We start from the raw sequence: 15,928 nt of genomic DNA, 5'->3' as shown, positions 1-15,928 counted from the left end.
GAGCAGCTATGTCTTCGGAAGATCCCCATAGTAAAGAGTGTAGCACTCGGGTGCCATGAATCAGACTTGGTTGTATTCCTCCATGATATGATCCTGAAAAGTAAGAGAACAATGCAACCATATTAATCATTGACATATACATGCACAAACTATTCCATGTTATTCACTAAAGCTCATGGGAAGGTTTCTTGGTGGAGTTTGGACAAAAATTTAAAGTGCAAAATTTTTAACCCCGGTAAAAAATCAGCCTCAGTAAGCATGATCGCGGGCCATGGTGCCACTGTCGACTTGAGATTAGTTTCAAGCCAAAATTTCCAATGTCCAAGAATTCAGATATTAGGCTAAAACATGTTCTACCACAAGAGTTTACGCTGAAAGCATTGAACATGGTTACTAGGTACTTGATTATGCCCTTAAGATGTAAAAACAACTACCTATGACTCGTTTGGCATTTTATCAAGCACGTGGTGTGTATACTTTATTTTACTCAATTTCACACACAATTTTCGGTACTCAAGACTTTCCCACGTGTGTGTACACCATATTCTAGTAGCTAACAACCACAAAAGTTCATTGCAACACATATTTAGTATGAAAAATCATAGATTTAGCCTTTCCTAGAACATGTGTTCTATGGCCTATTTTCCACATTCAAAACATTGATTTAAAGCACTTACCAGAGGGAATGATGCAAGAGGGATGCTCTAATGCTTTTGAATGCCACAAAGGTGCTCAAGAGAGGGTACAAATTGAGAGAGAGTTTGAGAAAGAAGTGTGATAAAATAGGAAGTCTGATGGTCTTTTAAACTATTTTATCTGCAATCGAAAACATGAGGGTGATTATGATCGCGACCAAAGGTCCGCTATTATGGTAACAAAGAGCATTTCTGCTCCCCTATTTTCCATGTTCAGCTCATTGCTCAATTTTGACACATTTTACCCTGTTCAGTTCATCATGCACAGATTTCACATTTTTCCTTTCTCAAACACATTCAACACACTTCGTAGTGCTACAAATGCATGAATTAATCAAATGAAAAAAATTAAAATCTACACTAAGAAATTAAAAACCAAAGATACGAGCCACTTTCATGGCATTTGTGGGTTGCCTCCCACATAGCGCCTTAGTTATCGTCATGGCACGACGTCTTTCTTCTTTCTCAAGTTGGGTCCTCAAGGGACCCCTCATTCGCTTTATCGACTTCAACATTTTTCCCAACATCCACTTTCTTGTCAAATAAGTGGAGTTCATGGGCTAATTTCTCAAGTTTGCAACCAAGAGATGTCATTAAGATGAAGAAAGATTCACATGAACTCCATAGGTTTACCCTTTGGGTTAACGGGTTGATGCCTTAACAGGATCAACCCTCATGAGAGTGTTATTAAATAATGCATGAATCCTTTAAGTTCGAGAGAAGTAAAGGGTAAAATCCTCATTAGGTTCAGAAACACATGGGTAATCCTTAGAATTCAATAATTCTTGCAATTGGATACATAAGTTAAAATTCAAACACAAACTCACAACCCTAATTGTTTGAACATCTTGGTGAGCATAACTCTAGTTAATTCATTCTCATTGAAATTACAACTATATTTACTTTTAGTAGCTGGACTTTTGTGTAACACAAATACAAAAGAACACCGTTAACATTTCCAGACCCCTTTTATTTCGAAACCTTAGATCAACAGTCTAATAACAATCACAATACTTGGTGAACATTGTATTCCCCGTGGGATTTGACACCCAACCCAGCTAGGTTCTATATTTGACAACGACCGCTTACTCTCTCATAAGAGAGGTGTAATTTTGGCATATCAAATTTCACCCTCAACTTAAGGCAATTGCTTATACTCAAGCAACTCAACTCCAGGATACATATATGAACAATATTATGATGGACATTTCACAGTAATACCAACACAATCATACAATTATTCCACTACCCATTTGGTTATGCCATCTCAACACACATGGATCCACTACTGGCATTAACTACTAATCAGCACATTCATAGCTACAGATACAACACCCCAAAGAACTAAATAGAACAGATATAACTCAACATGCCTTCATAGACAAAGAAGTCCACCTCACATCACACAGTTAAATCATAGATAAAACTAAGCTTCTCACTCTCAAAAAAGAAGTTGCCAACATAATGTACACCTATAAGCTTGCCCTTATCATCTAATGTTCTCTTATGATTGACTCGCTAAGATCAAGTAGGACTTGCTAAGGGTTGTAATGAGGTTTTAGGCTCGGTGAAGGTTATTCATTTGGGTAAGTGACTTAAAGTACAAGAATTTCACTCTCTTTACCTTTTTTGGTATCTACTTACCAGAATTAAGGACCCTCTCATTCATTTATAGTTATTCATCGGCACTCTTGTCATAACCTCTTTTTTTTATTAAGAACTCAACATCAGCCACCCTCAACTTATGTTGATGTAGAAGATTGAGGTGCATAATATCTATTTAGATTGCTAACTAGACCAGGGACGGATACTACCCCTTAAATTACTTTCAACTCAACCTCCTAGGCTGCTAACAATCCAGTAGTAGCCACCCTCAACTTAGGTGATTTGCCTAAGTTAAAGTGCATAATATCCACAATTGGACCAGGGCCAAAGCTAAATGCTTAACACCTTCTAGAGAGTGAATCAAACTTATTTGGACAGAAAAACACTACTACAGCTCAAAACGGTTGACAAAAGGAACACAATGTTTTTGGCAGGTCAATCATTTGTCTAAGTGGACTAACAACACACGATGGCCTACTGTCCTTTCTTAATGAGTCAAAACACACGACAACATCTGATGAACTGGGTAAGTCCTAGGTGTAACACTTATGTCAGAACATAGGCACTGAGTTAATTTCTATCCTACTAATTCTCGGGATCCAGATCACATAGCTATGCTTTGCTTTATTACTAACTTCTAATGCCATTAACAGAGTCACTCATGGTTGCACAATATTTTGCCACTTGGTACGAGTAATTAATTATACAAAAAAATAAAAAAACATACTTTTGCTACCATCAGTTGTCATCTGCATATGTACAATAAGGTGCTAATGGGTATGGAACTTTTATTTCAACACCAACAAAACATGAAAATAAACATAGTGAAAATGAAAATCTAACATCTTAATAACAACCTAGACATGCTAATTCTCTTAGATAACATATTGAAGAAAAATAATATCGGCAACACAACCCCCTCATGGTACAAGTACATATCATCCCCCATAAAAAATTAATGATTTGCTCTCAAATGCATAAAATTTTAAGTACAAAGGAGGGGAAAATACTTGTTGTGCCTCTATTTTAATCTGAGGCATCTGTGAAGTGCGGTAAGGCTGCTATGTCCTCACCCAGTGCTATGTTGACTCCCATGGTGGTGGGAGTACTCATAATCTCTCCCTCTAGAATCTAAGGTACCACATCTCCAACTAGATCTACAAGTTGCCTCCTAGCTGGGGCAGAACTGGTAGACACTCCTGCTGCTTCATTTTTTCCTTTTTTTCTTCTTCTTTCCTCATCTCTCCTTGACCTCTTTCTTGCCTTTCTCTTATCATACTCAAGTTTTTGCTCAGGTAACATGGCTTCTAGCCTTTTTTTCTTGGTATTCTTCTTTGCTGCTTTCTTAGCCTTTTGATCTGGTTCAGTTGCTTTCTTGCCCTTATCCTTGATTGGGCACCCAAATAAGTCAACTAGGACCTCGTCCTCATTACTAGCACTTTGGACTAGATCAAAGATGGTCTGTTGTGGCTGCTGCTTTATCGTTTCTACATCCGCCCAGAGTCGTCTAACCTCCTCTATCACTTTAGCAAAATCTAGGATGGATATTATATCCAGCTTTTTGTTAATTCGCTCCTCTATGCTATCCATTCACAACTGGATATTTCTGAAAGGGTGTAATTCTTCCTCTACAATCCTCTCAACAAATGGTTTGAAATCTTTCCCCCATATGGCCTTCTGTTTTTCAACCTTTTTGAAAACCCATACAGTCTTTGCAAAGTTTTTATGGTTCATCCTGTACAAAGAATATTAGGGTGGGATAGATGCAGAGTCTGGAATTCCATCTGTAGGCATTGAATCTGAACATGCAGATTTAGTAGGAGGCACGTACGTAGTAAGTGGCAATGGCATACCTGCAAGACCCTCTAATAATTCAGGAACTTACACAGTCTGAGTCTGCTGAGTTGGAGGTCTGCTGACTCTCATATCAAACCTCGATTCATCCCTCGTCTTTTCAATGTCCTGTTTGTGCAGTGCTAAGACCTCTTTATGAATCCCACTAATCCAAGAGACATTTGCCTGCTTGCATAAGTAAGTGATAAGGCAAGGAAATAACAGCGTCGTCTGAGTCTTATGAGCACGAAAAAATAACTCATCAGAGATAATGTGACCAAAATCTATGGTCAACCCTTCTATCCAAGCAACCACAATCACAGCTCTAGTAAGTTCCAGGCTATCATTGCCTTAGTGGGCATGAACCTTAATCGCATAATTGCCCACCAGAATTTGGCTCTGAATATGAGGGATTTCTTCGATAGTTGCTCATGGAGGTCATGTAACCATGCAGGCTCGCCCCCGTCTGTCAGGATCCTCACTAACCAGGGCCTTTGTGTAGCCTTTTTGAATAATCAATTCTCCAACTCAGGAATTGCCCCTGGTATCTAGTATTCGGGCCTAAATAAGAACCTATTTAAATTTCGCTCTAAAATATCAATATCAACTCCACGGACAGGAACTATCTCAACTTATTCATGTCGGCAACTGATGCACCCGTGGGATAATCTTTTTTCAGCAATGCCAAATAGTTGGCAAAAAACTTGTGAACCAAGTTAGGTTTGTAGGATCCAAGTGGCTTACTCATCCAAGCCAACTCATACTCACTGAACCACTGTTCCAGTTTGGGATACTCGTGTAGGGTTGTTGTTATGATTTGATACACCTAAAAAATTGCTCTTTTGATTGGAAACCTATCCGTTGGTGCCAGTCTTTGTAGAAGATATCTCGAGCACCCACCACTGTCATCTTATGGCTTCTTGTACTTGGGGATCCTTGCATCGAATTAAGTTAGGATCCTCCTGTTGTGGAGCCTCCTCTTGAACGGGGTTGGAAGTTTCAACCCCCATCTCAATTGGAGTCAAACTGGAGCTGCTGCTGCTACTATCTTCAACCTCTTCTTCAGACGAGGAGTATGAAGAAACCACTTGACGACTTCGCCGAGTATTAGGCTGCTTGGCCTTAACCTCGGCCTCCGGTTTGTGGTAATTTAGGAGCCATGGTACCTAAAAATATAGCATTTATCAATATATAGTTTTAAACTAGAGAAAAGAAATTTTTTGAACCAGCGACAGTTAAAAGCGATGGTCTATCGAGTATGCGACGGTCCATTGACCCCAAATGTCAGGGTCATTTCAGTAGCTCTACTTTTGTAGAATGTACGACGGTCCAATGCGATGGTCCATCAAGTGTGCGATGGTTCGTCGCATATACCATTGACTGTAAATGGCAGATGCAACCCTCATTTCGGTATTTTGTCAAACACCTTGCGTGCATCTCATGTAAGAGTGATTTTTATGATATTTTGACAGTAATACATCACCCTAACTTGCCATTCTTGGTCCATGGGTTAGTCAGACTTCCCCCAGGACAATATATGCTACGGTTCGACTAACATCAATAATATACCAACAAAATTGAAAAAGAAGTGACTTTGATGCACTGAGTTGTTTTCACCTATTTGATTTCTCATCATGTTGAAAAAAAGGAAAGGAGAATTCATACCTGGTTGATACAGTATTGAATCACTACTTGGACTTGTATAATGTACTTCGAACAATCAGATAATGATTTGATTTAGTGAAATGAACTTATGACTTGTGATGAGAAAATGATAAGGGGGAAGTAGCATTTAAATAGAAAGGGAAAAAGGGAAGTTGAGAAGTTATAAGGGAGAATGAAAAGGCACAGGTGCATTGAATAGGTGGGAGTTACTTAACCCTTCAAATTATCAGTTTAAAACCATTTGGATTAGATAAGAATTAGAATCCGGCTATTTAAACTGATCCGACCCAACCCGTTAAACTAGGGTTAAGTGCGATGGTTAAATCGATGGTCCATTTAGGCTGTGACAATCCATCGAATATCCCATCGTGACTATCCAGTGAACTAACCTTGGGGCCAATCTACGATGGTTTACATGATGGTATGTCGAGGGTGCGACGGTCTGTCGGATAATCCCGTCGTGACTTTTCAGGATTCTTAATTTCTGGGCATGGTTGCGACGATTGATCACGACGGTTCGTCGAGCTCTCGATGATCCATTGGGTGATCCATTGGCCACCTGAAATTCCTTCAGCTTCTATTTTCCCTGCACCGTTGTACCTACACACTTCCACAAACCCTTCAGCTTGCACAAATCAACAAAACAAACAATAAAATAACTTAAATAAATGCTATATAACAAGACAATGTGGGTTGCCTCCCACTAGCATCTGATTTATCATCGCGACACGACTTTGTTATATCGATTACTCAGACTTCATATAGATAGAAAGTAGCAATACTTTTTATCGAGTCTTTTGGACCGATATAAAGTTTGACTCGTTGCCCGTTGACTTTGAAGACACTTCCATCTTTATTTTCAAGTTCAACTACTCCAGATGAGTAGACTTCTCTAACTTTAAACAAGCCTGAACACTTGGACTTAAGTTTACCTGGGAAAATTTTGAGTTTGGAGTTGAATAAAAGTAACAAGTCACCTTTCTGAAATTCCCTCTTTTCAATTTTGTGATCATGGTATTTCTTCATTCGTTCCTTGTACAGGTTAGCTCTCTTATAAGATCTGAGACGGAACCCATCTATCTCATTAAGCTGCCCCAGTCTCATATTTGCCAATTCATTACAGTTCAGATTAAGACGCTTCAGCGCCCATAGTGCTTTATGCTCTAGCTCAATCGACAAATGGCATGACTTGCCATTAACCAATTGGTATGGCGACATGCCAATAGGTGTCTTGAAAGATGTTCGATATGCCCATAATGCATTGTCCAGCTTCCTAGACCAATCCTTCCTGCTCGCATTCATAGTCTTCGCAAGGATAGCCTTGATTTCCCGATTAGAGATTTCCACTTTCCCACTTGTTTGTGGGTGATATGGCATATCTACCTTATGCTTTTTAACTCTATATTTTTCTAATACAGCTCTAAATATCTTATTGAAAAAGTGTGATCCTCTGTCGCTTATGATGGTCTATGTTACCCCAAAACGAGAGAAGATGTTTCTCCTCAAGAATGCAACGACTCGCTTCCCTTTATTATCTTCTAGAGCCACAGCTTTGACCTATTTTGACACGTAGTCAACAACAACTAGTATGTACTTCATCCCAAATGAGCTCACAATAGGCCCCATAAAGTAAATGCCCTATACATCGAACAATTCAACCTCTAACATCTTGGACATTGGCATCTCATGGAACTTTGAGATAAACCTTGGCCTTTGACATTGGTCACATATCTTTACGAACTCGTAAGCATCCTTAAACAAAGTGGGCCAATAGTAACCAGTTTGAAGCACTTTTCTAGCAGTATGATCACCAGCATGATGACCTTCAACTGGGGAAGCATGAGTTGCTTCTAGTACTCTCAATATCTCCACTTATGGAATGCATCTTCTAATAATGCCATCCGCATACTGCCGAAAAAGATACGGCTCATCCCAGAAATAGTGTTTCACATCATGGAGAAACTTTTTCTTCTGATAGAAGGAAAGATTTTCTGGAATTACCTTACTTACCACGTAATTTGCAAAGTCAGCATACCAAGGTACTTTTTCGAGCACTGCAGCCAATACTTTCTCTTCCAAAAAGGAATCACCAATCTCAAGCTCGTCTTTTGCTACTTGCTCACCTTCGAGTCTGGATAAGTGGTTAGCCACCTGATTCTCACATCCCTTATGTTCCTTAATCTCAAGGTCAAATTCCTGAAGTAGAAATACCCACCGGATCAACCTTGGTTTAGCATTCTTCTTCCCCATTAGGTACCTCAGGGTAGCGTGGTCAGTGTGTACCCTACTACCTTGGTACCTAGCAAATTCACCCAAAACTTCTCGAAAGCATACACCACTGCTAGAAGTTCCTGCTCTGTGACGGTGTAGTTTTTCTGAGCTGTATTCAGTGGTTTGTTAGCATAATAAACTGGATGAAATAATTTGTCCTTCTTTTGCCCAGCATAGCTGCAAGGGCAACACTACTTGCATCACACATTATCTCTAATGGTTTTGACCAGTCTAGTGCAATAATGATAGGGGCCTCAACCAGCTTCCTCTTAAGGCATTCAAATGCCTTAATGCATTAAGCATAAGAAAAGAACTTAGTTTCCTTCTCCAAAAGTTTGCAAAGTAGATTTGCAGTTTTAGAGAAGTCTTTTATAAACCTCCGGTAAAAGCCAGCATGTCCAAGAAAACTATATAGCCCTTTCACCGAGGTGGGAGGTGGTAGCTTCTCAATAACTTCTACTTTGGCTTGATCGACCTCTATCCCTTTTGCTTAAATTTTGTGCCTGAGAACAATGCCCTCCTTCACTATGAAGTGGGATTTCTCCCAATTAAGCACAAGATTAAATTCCACACACCTCTGCAAAACCCTACTCAAGTTCGCCAGACACAGCTCAAATGAATCTCCAACCACAGAAAAATCATCCATGAACACCTCCAAGGTATCCTTAACCATATCTAAGAAAATGGACATCATACACTTTTGGAAGGTAGCGAGTGCATCACATAAGCCAAACGGTATCCGCTTGGATACAAAAGTGCCATACGGGCATGTGAATGTCATTTTCTCCTGATCTTCAGGAGCAATACCGATCTGATAGTAGCCAGAATATCCATCCAAGAAATAATACCACTCCCTTCCTACCAACCGATCAAGCATCTGATCTAATTGGGAAGTGGTCCTTTAAAGTCCATGAGTTTAGTTTGCTGTAGTCCATGCAAACTCTCCAACCAGTCACAGGCTTGAGAGGAATCAACTCATTCTTTTCATTTGCAACAACAATCATGCCCTCTTTCTTGGTCATACATTAAACTGGGCTTACCTATTTAATATCTGAAATAGGATAAACCACTCTTGCATCTAGCCACTTAATAATTTCCTTCTTAACCACCTCTTGCATCGGTGGGTTAAGTCGGCGTTGATGCTCAATGGTAGGAGTATATTCTTTCTCAAGTTGTTTCTTATGAGTGCAGATGCCAAGGGGGATGCCAATAATGTCAGCAATAGTCCAGCCTTTTGTTCTTTTGTTTCTTTGAAGCACCAAAATAAGTGCTTCCGCCTGCTGCTCACCAGGGTCAGCCGCAACAATAATAGGTAATGTATTCCCCCATCCCAGGAACACATACCTCAAATGACTGGGTAACTCTTTCAGCTCCAGGATAGGTGGCTCTTCAATAGAGGGCTTAGCAAGTGGACTTGGACAATTTTCTAATTCCAAGTCAAACTTCTCGGGTGCGTATGAGTAAGACTCCATGCCAGTTAAGGCACAAGAAGTCTCCTCATAATCCTCTATACCATCCTGATCAAAATTTATCAACACGACAGCCAATGTTTCAACATCAAATTTCTCTTCAATCGGCACTTCCTGCTCCCCTCATAATAGACATCCACAATGGAAAACACACTTATTTCTTTCTACTGCTTTATTGATTGGCACACATTAAATTGTACCACTTCATATTTCAACCTAAATAAGAGCTCATTAGCTCGCAAATCAATCAGCACACTTTCAGTTGCGAGGAAAGGTTGACCCAAGATTATGGGCACCTTGAAATCCACCTCGCAATCAAGAATGATGAAATTCGCAGGAAATATGAAACTAGAAACCTTCACCAGCACATCATGCAAAATACCAACAGGTTATTTGACCGACCTATCCGCCATCACAAGTCACATGATAGTAGGTGTGGGGTCTCCCAAACCCAACTTTTTGTAAACAGCTAGCAGCATCAGATTGATGCTAGCTCTCAAGTCGCACAGAGCATTTGCAAAGTCAAGAGTCCAATAATGTATGGGATCATAAATGCTCCTGGATCTACCTTTTTCTACACTAGAGACCTTATGGAAATAACACGATAATGATAAAGATTGTCCATCGGCTCAAAACTAACCGACCTCTTCTTTGTGAGGAGGTCTTTTATGAACTTTACGTACCCGGGCATTTTCTCTAATGCCTCCAACAGTGGTAGATTAATCGTCAACTGTTTTAGCATAGCCATAAATTTGTTGAACTTTATGTCGTTGGCCTTCTTCTTCAACCGATGAGGAAATATAGGAGGTGGTTTTAGAAGAGTGGTAATTACCACTTCATCTTCTTTCCCTTATTCTTCTCCAACTCATTAACCTGCTGACTGTTGGATGGTGTGTCATCAATGACCTCATTTGATTTCCTAGACTCCATCGGATGATAAATCGCTGCTTCATAAATATCATCGGCTATAATATCAACCACAGGCTTACCCACAGGAGGGCCTGCCAATACCTTACCATTTCTAGTAGTGATAGACATGTAAAAACCATCATTTCATAGATTCTAAATGGTATCACTTGGCAATGTTCCAGTCTTTCTCTAATTCAACACTGCCCAGAGCTGGTTCATTTGTTGCTCCAACTTCTTGATAGAGGTAGAGTGCGAGTTTACCAACTGACTCATAGAAGATAAATCGCTCTTCATGGTAGTCACTCTAGAATTGGTGGCTTCAACTTCTTTTATTAATTTCTCCATTAGTTACTCTATGGACATCTTGCCAGAGCTAGTTGCAGCACTATCTCTGCTTCTGGAAGGTACATATAGCCCACTCCTATTATTCTTACCTTTCCAATTTCCTTATTCCCTATCCTTGTAACCAGCCTTGTCGTAGTAGTTTCGACCTTGATTTCCTTGGCTATTTTCTTAAAATAAACCTTGATTATTCAAATACTTATCCTCTTCTTCCAAATCAGAATCATCTCTACCTTTGGCTACAACAACTTTTACTTTTTAAGTCTTTGTAGATAATAAATGCTTGGTCAACAGATCCATCTGCGTCTTCAAGTGTGCCATGTCTTGATCATGTTCTACCTCTTTTTTATGTTGTTCTGCAGTCATGCCAATTGATACAACAGGTCTTGTTACCATAGAATTCCTAGTATGCCAAGCTCTACTTTATTTGGTCATATGATCAAGCATCTCTGAGGCCTCCTGAAAAGTGAGATCCACAAATAATCCCTCTGCAGCATTATTAATAACTGGCTTCATAATAAAGTTCAACGCCTAATAAAGAATCTCCATCAGATGAATATCTGTCATATTATGGTTCGAACACTACGTCAGCTTCTTTTTCGACCTCTCCCATGTCTTATGAAGGGCTTTGGTTGGAAGCTGCCTAAATTTTCTGATCTCATCCCTCAACTGTACCCTTCTGGAAGGTGAAAAGAACCTTTCTAGGAAAGCCTATTTCAATGGCCTCCAGTTGGTTATAGAATCGAGTATCAGCTTATTAAGCCATAATGTTGCCTCCCTAGACAGAGACAATAGAAATAAACATAGGCGGATGGCATTTTGTCCCACTTTTGGGTTATTAAAGAACTTGTAAATAGTGACAAAATTCACTAAATGCATATTGGGATCATCTCTCGGGAGTCCACCAAACAATCCCTTCAGATGAAGGAGCTGGATCATTATACTAGTAATATTGAACTTTGCTCTTAGGGCTAGAGGTGGAGGAATAATAGCTCCAGTGGAACCAACTCTATCCGTTCCATCTTTATCATCATTAAAATCAAATTGAACAGCTTGACGATCAGGTCTCGCCCTGAAATGACGGTTTCTGTTCACATTTTTGTTCACTGGTGCAGCTACATTCTCTTCACGCCTTCGATTAGCAGGATCTAACAAGTCATCATCCCCCAAATCGTCATTATCAAGATTAGGATGACGTGCCTGCTGGCCATTATTCTACTGATTTAGTTGAGCTCTAGTCAACGCGGCTAGTCTCTCAGCATCTTGGGGTTCTATCATTCTGCCAATAAATTATGGTTTCAGATGTATTGGTAATAACGGTGTAACCAATCTCTATGTACTTGGAATACACAACAACTCCCCTGCTTAAACAAAAACAACAAATAAATGTAAAATTTGGAAAACTTGACCAAAGGTCAATTAACAAAAACAAACTTAATTGACAACCGTATTCCCCAGCAATGGCGCCAAAATTTGATACGCCCAAATTACACCTCTCTTATAAGAGAGTAAGCGGTCGCTGTAAAGTATAAAACCCAACTGGGTTGGGTGTCAAATCCCACAGGGAATATAGTGTTCACTAAGTATTGTGATTGTTATTAGAATGTTGATCTAAGGTTCCGAAATAAAGGGGGTTTGGAAATGTTAATAGTGTTCTTTTGTATTTGTGTTTCACAAAAGTCCAGCTACTGAGAGTAAATGTAGATGTAATTTCAATGAGAATGAATTAACTAGAGTTATGCTCACCAAGATGTTCAAACAATTAGGGTTATGAGTTGGTTTTTGAATTCTAACTTATGTATCCAATTGCAAGAATTATTGAATTCTAAGGATTACCCATGCATTTCTCAACCTAATGATTATTTCACCCTTTACTTCTCTCAAACTTAAAGGATTCATGCATTATTCAATAACACTCTCATAAGAGTTGATCCTGTTAAGGCATCAACTCGTTAACCCAAATGGTAAACCTATGGAGTTCATGTGAATCACTTCTTTTACCAACATCCACTTTCTTGTCAGACAAGTGGAGTTCATGGGCTCACTTCTCAAGTTTGTAACCAAGAGATGTCATTAAGATGAAGCAGGATTCATGCAATTTCGATAGATTTTAGAAATCAAACCCATTCACAACCCCAAAATAGTTCTCTACATCAAGGCTCCCATAACCCTAGTTATGGGAGTTTAGCTACTCATCTCCATATAAGAAATCAAAGTTGTATTGATTTTTCATAAATAACTTCAGAAGAGTACTTACAATAGTCGTAATATTGTTCTTCTCAATCTTTGATGGAGAATATGAAAACTAATAATCAACTCTTATTCTCTAGATTCAAATCCCAATGAAAAGTAGTACAAAGCTCTCACTAGAGGAGAAAGTATGAAACTGAAGACAAAAGATATGGAATAAACCCTAATACTTGGTATATATGATTTCAGAACTGGGGTTTTAAAATTCAAACTCAGATTCTCCGCGTTATGGTCGACGGGTCAAACGATGGTTCGGCGCAGGTCCGATAGTCCATCGCTTGCACCATCACTGGGTGTCTAGTGAATCTATATTCTGCTTCGTGGCGACGTGTAGTGCGATGGCCCATCGCAAGATCGACGGTCCATCACCTGGACCATCGCATGACTTCCAGTGATGATGTGTTCTGTAACATGGTGTTGATTTAGACCGGCAGCCCATCGCCTGGCTGACAGTCTATCGCCTAGACCGTAGTATGATGTCCAGAGTCTATGCCTTCTGCTTTTGGTCGACGGTTTAAACCGATGGATCATCGCAAGGTCGATGGTCCGTCGCCTAAGCTGTCGCTGCTCATTTTACTTTTGTTTTGCTCAGATTGTCCTAGTTACCCTTTACACTCAGTACTTATCCTGAAAATACTAAAATACTATGTTAAATACAACAGTGGCTGCTTTAAAACACACAATTGTCCTAATAAAATAGCCTAAAATATTCTGTGAAAAATCAAAAATCTCCATAGGTTGTTTCTTTTTTTACACACCCGGAAGGACACTTCAGCATTATGAACTCTAAACCTCATTTCCCCAAGCTCTAAATGAACAATGTCTCTCTTGATGGCAAGAAAAGGTCAACCAAGAATGATAGGAACCTCTTTGTCTATTTCACAATCTTGCACTACAAAATCTGTCAGGAGAATGAATCTATCAATTTTCACCAACATGTCAAAGACAACACCAATTGATTTCTTCATAGACCGGTCTGCCATTAAAATCCTCATTGACATTGGAGTAGGAATTCCTAATCAATGCCTTTTATATATTGCAAAAGGCATGATATTAATACTCGCACCAAGGTAACATAATGCTTTTTCAAACTTATGTGTTCCAATGGTGCATGGAATGGTAAAGGCCCTGGGGTCTTCTTTCTTTTCCACTATTTCGCTACTCATGATGGAACTACACCCATGGGTTACTTCAATGGTGTCACCTTCAATAGGCTTCTTCCTTAACATCAACTTTTTCATAAGCTTAGCATACCCCAGGATATCTTGGATAGCCTCAAGTAATGAGATATTAATGGAGAGGTTGGCAAGCTTAGCCATGAATGTTTTGAGTTTAGAATTATCCTCCCTCTTTTTTAGCCTTTGAGGAAATAGAGAGGGAACCATCATGGTAGGTATTAGGTCATTTTTCACTTCATAATATTCAACTACCTTTGGATCGCCATCAACTTCTTCATTCAACTCTGAATCTTTTTCTTTCCCTTCATGAGACTTTAGAGTCTCTTGCTTTAAATCATTCACAAGATTTTTCTCCACATCGGGCTCTTTTTCTACATCTACCACAAGATCACCAAGGGTTTTACCACTCCTAGTGATAATAGCCAACACTTGGGCCTCATTTTTTGGGTTCACAATAGTGTCAATAGGGAGGCCTCCCTTTGGCCTAGCATTGAGTTGGGTGGAGATTTACGTAATTTGAGTCTCCAATTTCTTGATCGAAGCAGAGTGGGATACAACTGTTTGGTTGAGTTGTGAAAAATCTCTTTTCAATTCACAGACCACTTTTTCTGTTCCCTCCACTCTTATCAAAATCCTTGCTATCATATCTTCCATTTTATACTTGTCGAGGTCAACGGAGTTGGAATCCTTACTCTTTTCCCAAACATGAGAGAGAACATAACCATCATGTTCATGATCCTTATCCCTCCAATCATGGTCACAGTCCCTATCTCTCTCGTTCCAGCCATTGATTCCACCTTTTCTTTGATAGGCAGGGTGAGAAACCCTTGAATAATTTGCTAAATACCGAATCTCATCATCAAGTTTCTTGGCCTCTTCATCATTATATTCCTTGGATGCTAGGACATTCACCTCTTTTGTGGGTGCACCCATCATATGTTTTATCAAATGCTCCAATTGAGTCATCATTTTTGCTATATTCTCCTCTCTCTTCTCGTCTCTTTTTTGTTCCTTGTCAACAACAGAGGTAGTAAGAGATCCTTTTGGTACCTCAGCATCCCGAGTATGCCACCCCCGATTTTTCTTGGTGACTTCATCAAGCAAATTTGAAGCCGCATTATATGTCAACTTCACAAGAAAGCCCCCCGCCGCATTGTCTGCCATAGTTTTATTGAGCGGATCAAGAGCCGGTAGAGGATTTGGAAAAACATCTTCTCGAGGACCTCATAATTAGGACAATGCAAGAGTTTTCCATTGAATCTTTCCCATGCCTCGTACAAGTGTTCCCCATTCAATTGTCTAAAGTTTATCATCTCATCCCATAATTTAAGCATTTTGAACGGTGGGAAATACCGATCAAGGACGACCATAATAAGTTTATCCCATGATGTGATGGATTCGGTAAAAAGAGAGCGAAGCCACAACACCACCTCTTCCATTAGAGAAAATGGGAAAAAAGGAAGCCGAATGGACTTTTAAGTTACGTTTGCAATATCAAAGGGTGCACACACTTCGATGAAGTTCTTCAAGTGCAAGTTGGGGTCCTCATAGGCTTGTCCCCCTTAAAGTCCCTTTATCTGGAGCATATGCAACATGACACTCATGACATGAAAGACACTGTTCCCTTAAGTAGGTGGGATACGGATGTCACTTGATCGACCAACGTCATTGAGTTGCTCTTCATCATTAAAAAGGCCATCGAAAGACCCAA

General features: G+C 39.6%; 1 non-coding gene across 1 annotated transcript; it reads left to right on the top strand.

Moving 5' to 3' along the window:
* Positions 1 to 15,438: 15,438 nt before the first annotated feature.
* Positions 15,439 to 15,545, top strand: LOC124897442. The gene has a single exon (XR_007054161.1). It is a non-coding gene; the product is annotated as a small nucleolar RNA R71 (small nucleolar RNA).
* The last annotated feature ends 383 nt before the right edge of the window (positions 15,546 to 15,928 follow it).

The sequence above is a fragment of the Capsicum annuum genome, chromosome 3 (genome assembly GCF_002878395.1).
Source record: "Capsicum annuum cultivar UCD-10X-F1 chromosome 3, UCD10Xv1.1, whole genome shotgun sequence".
NCBI classification, from domain to species: Eukaryota; Viridiplantae; Streptophyta; class Magnoliopsida; order Solanales; family Solanaceae; genus Capsicum; species Capsicum annuum.
Note: the sequence above shows the minus strand (reverse complement) of the source record. Positions and strands in the feature narration are given on the sequence as shown.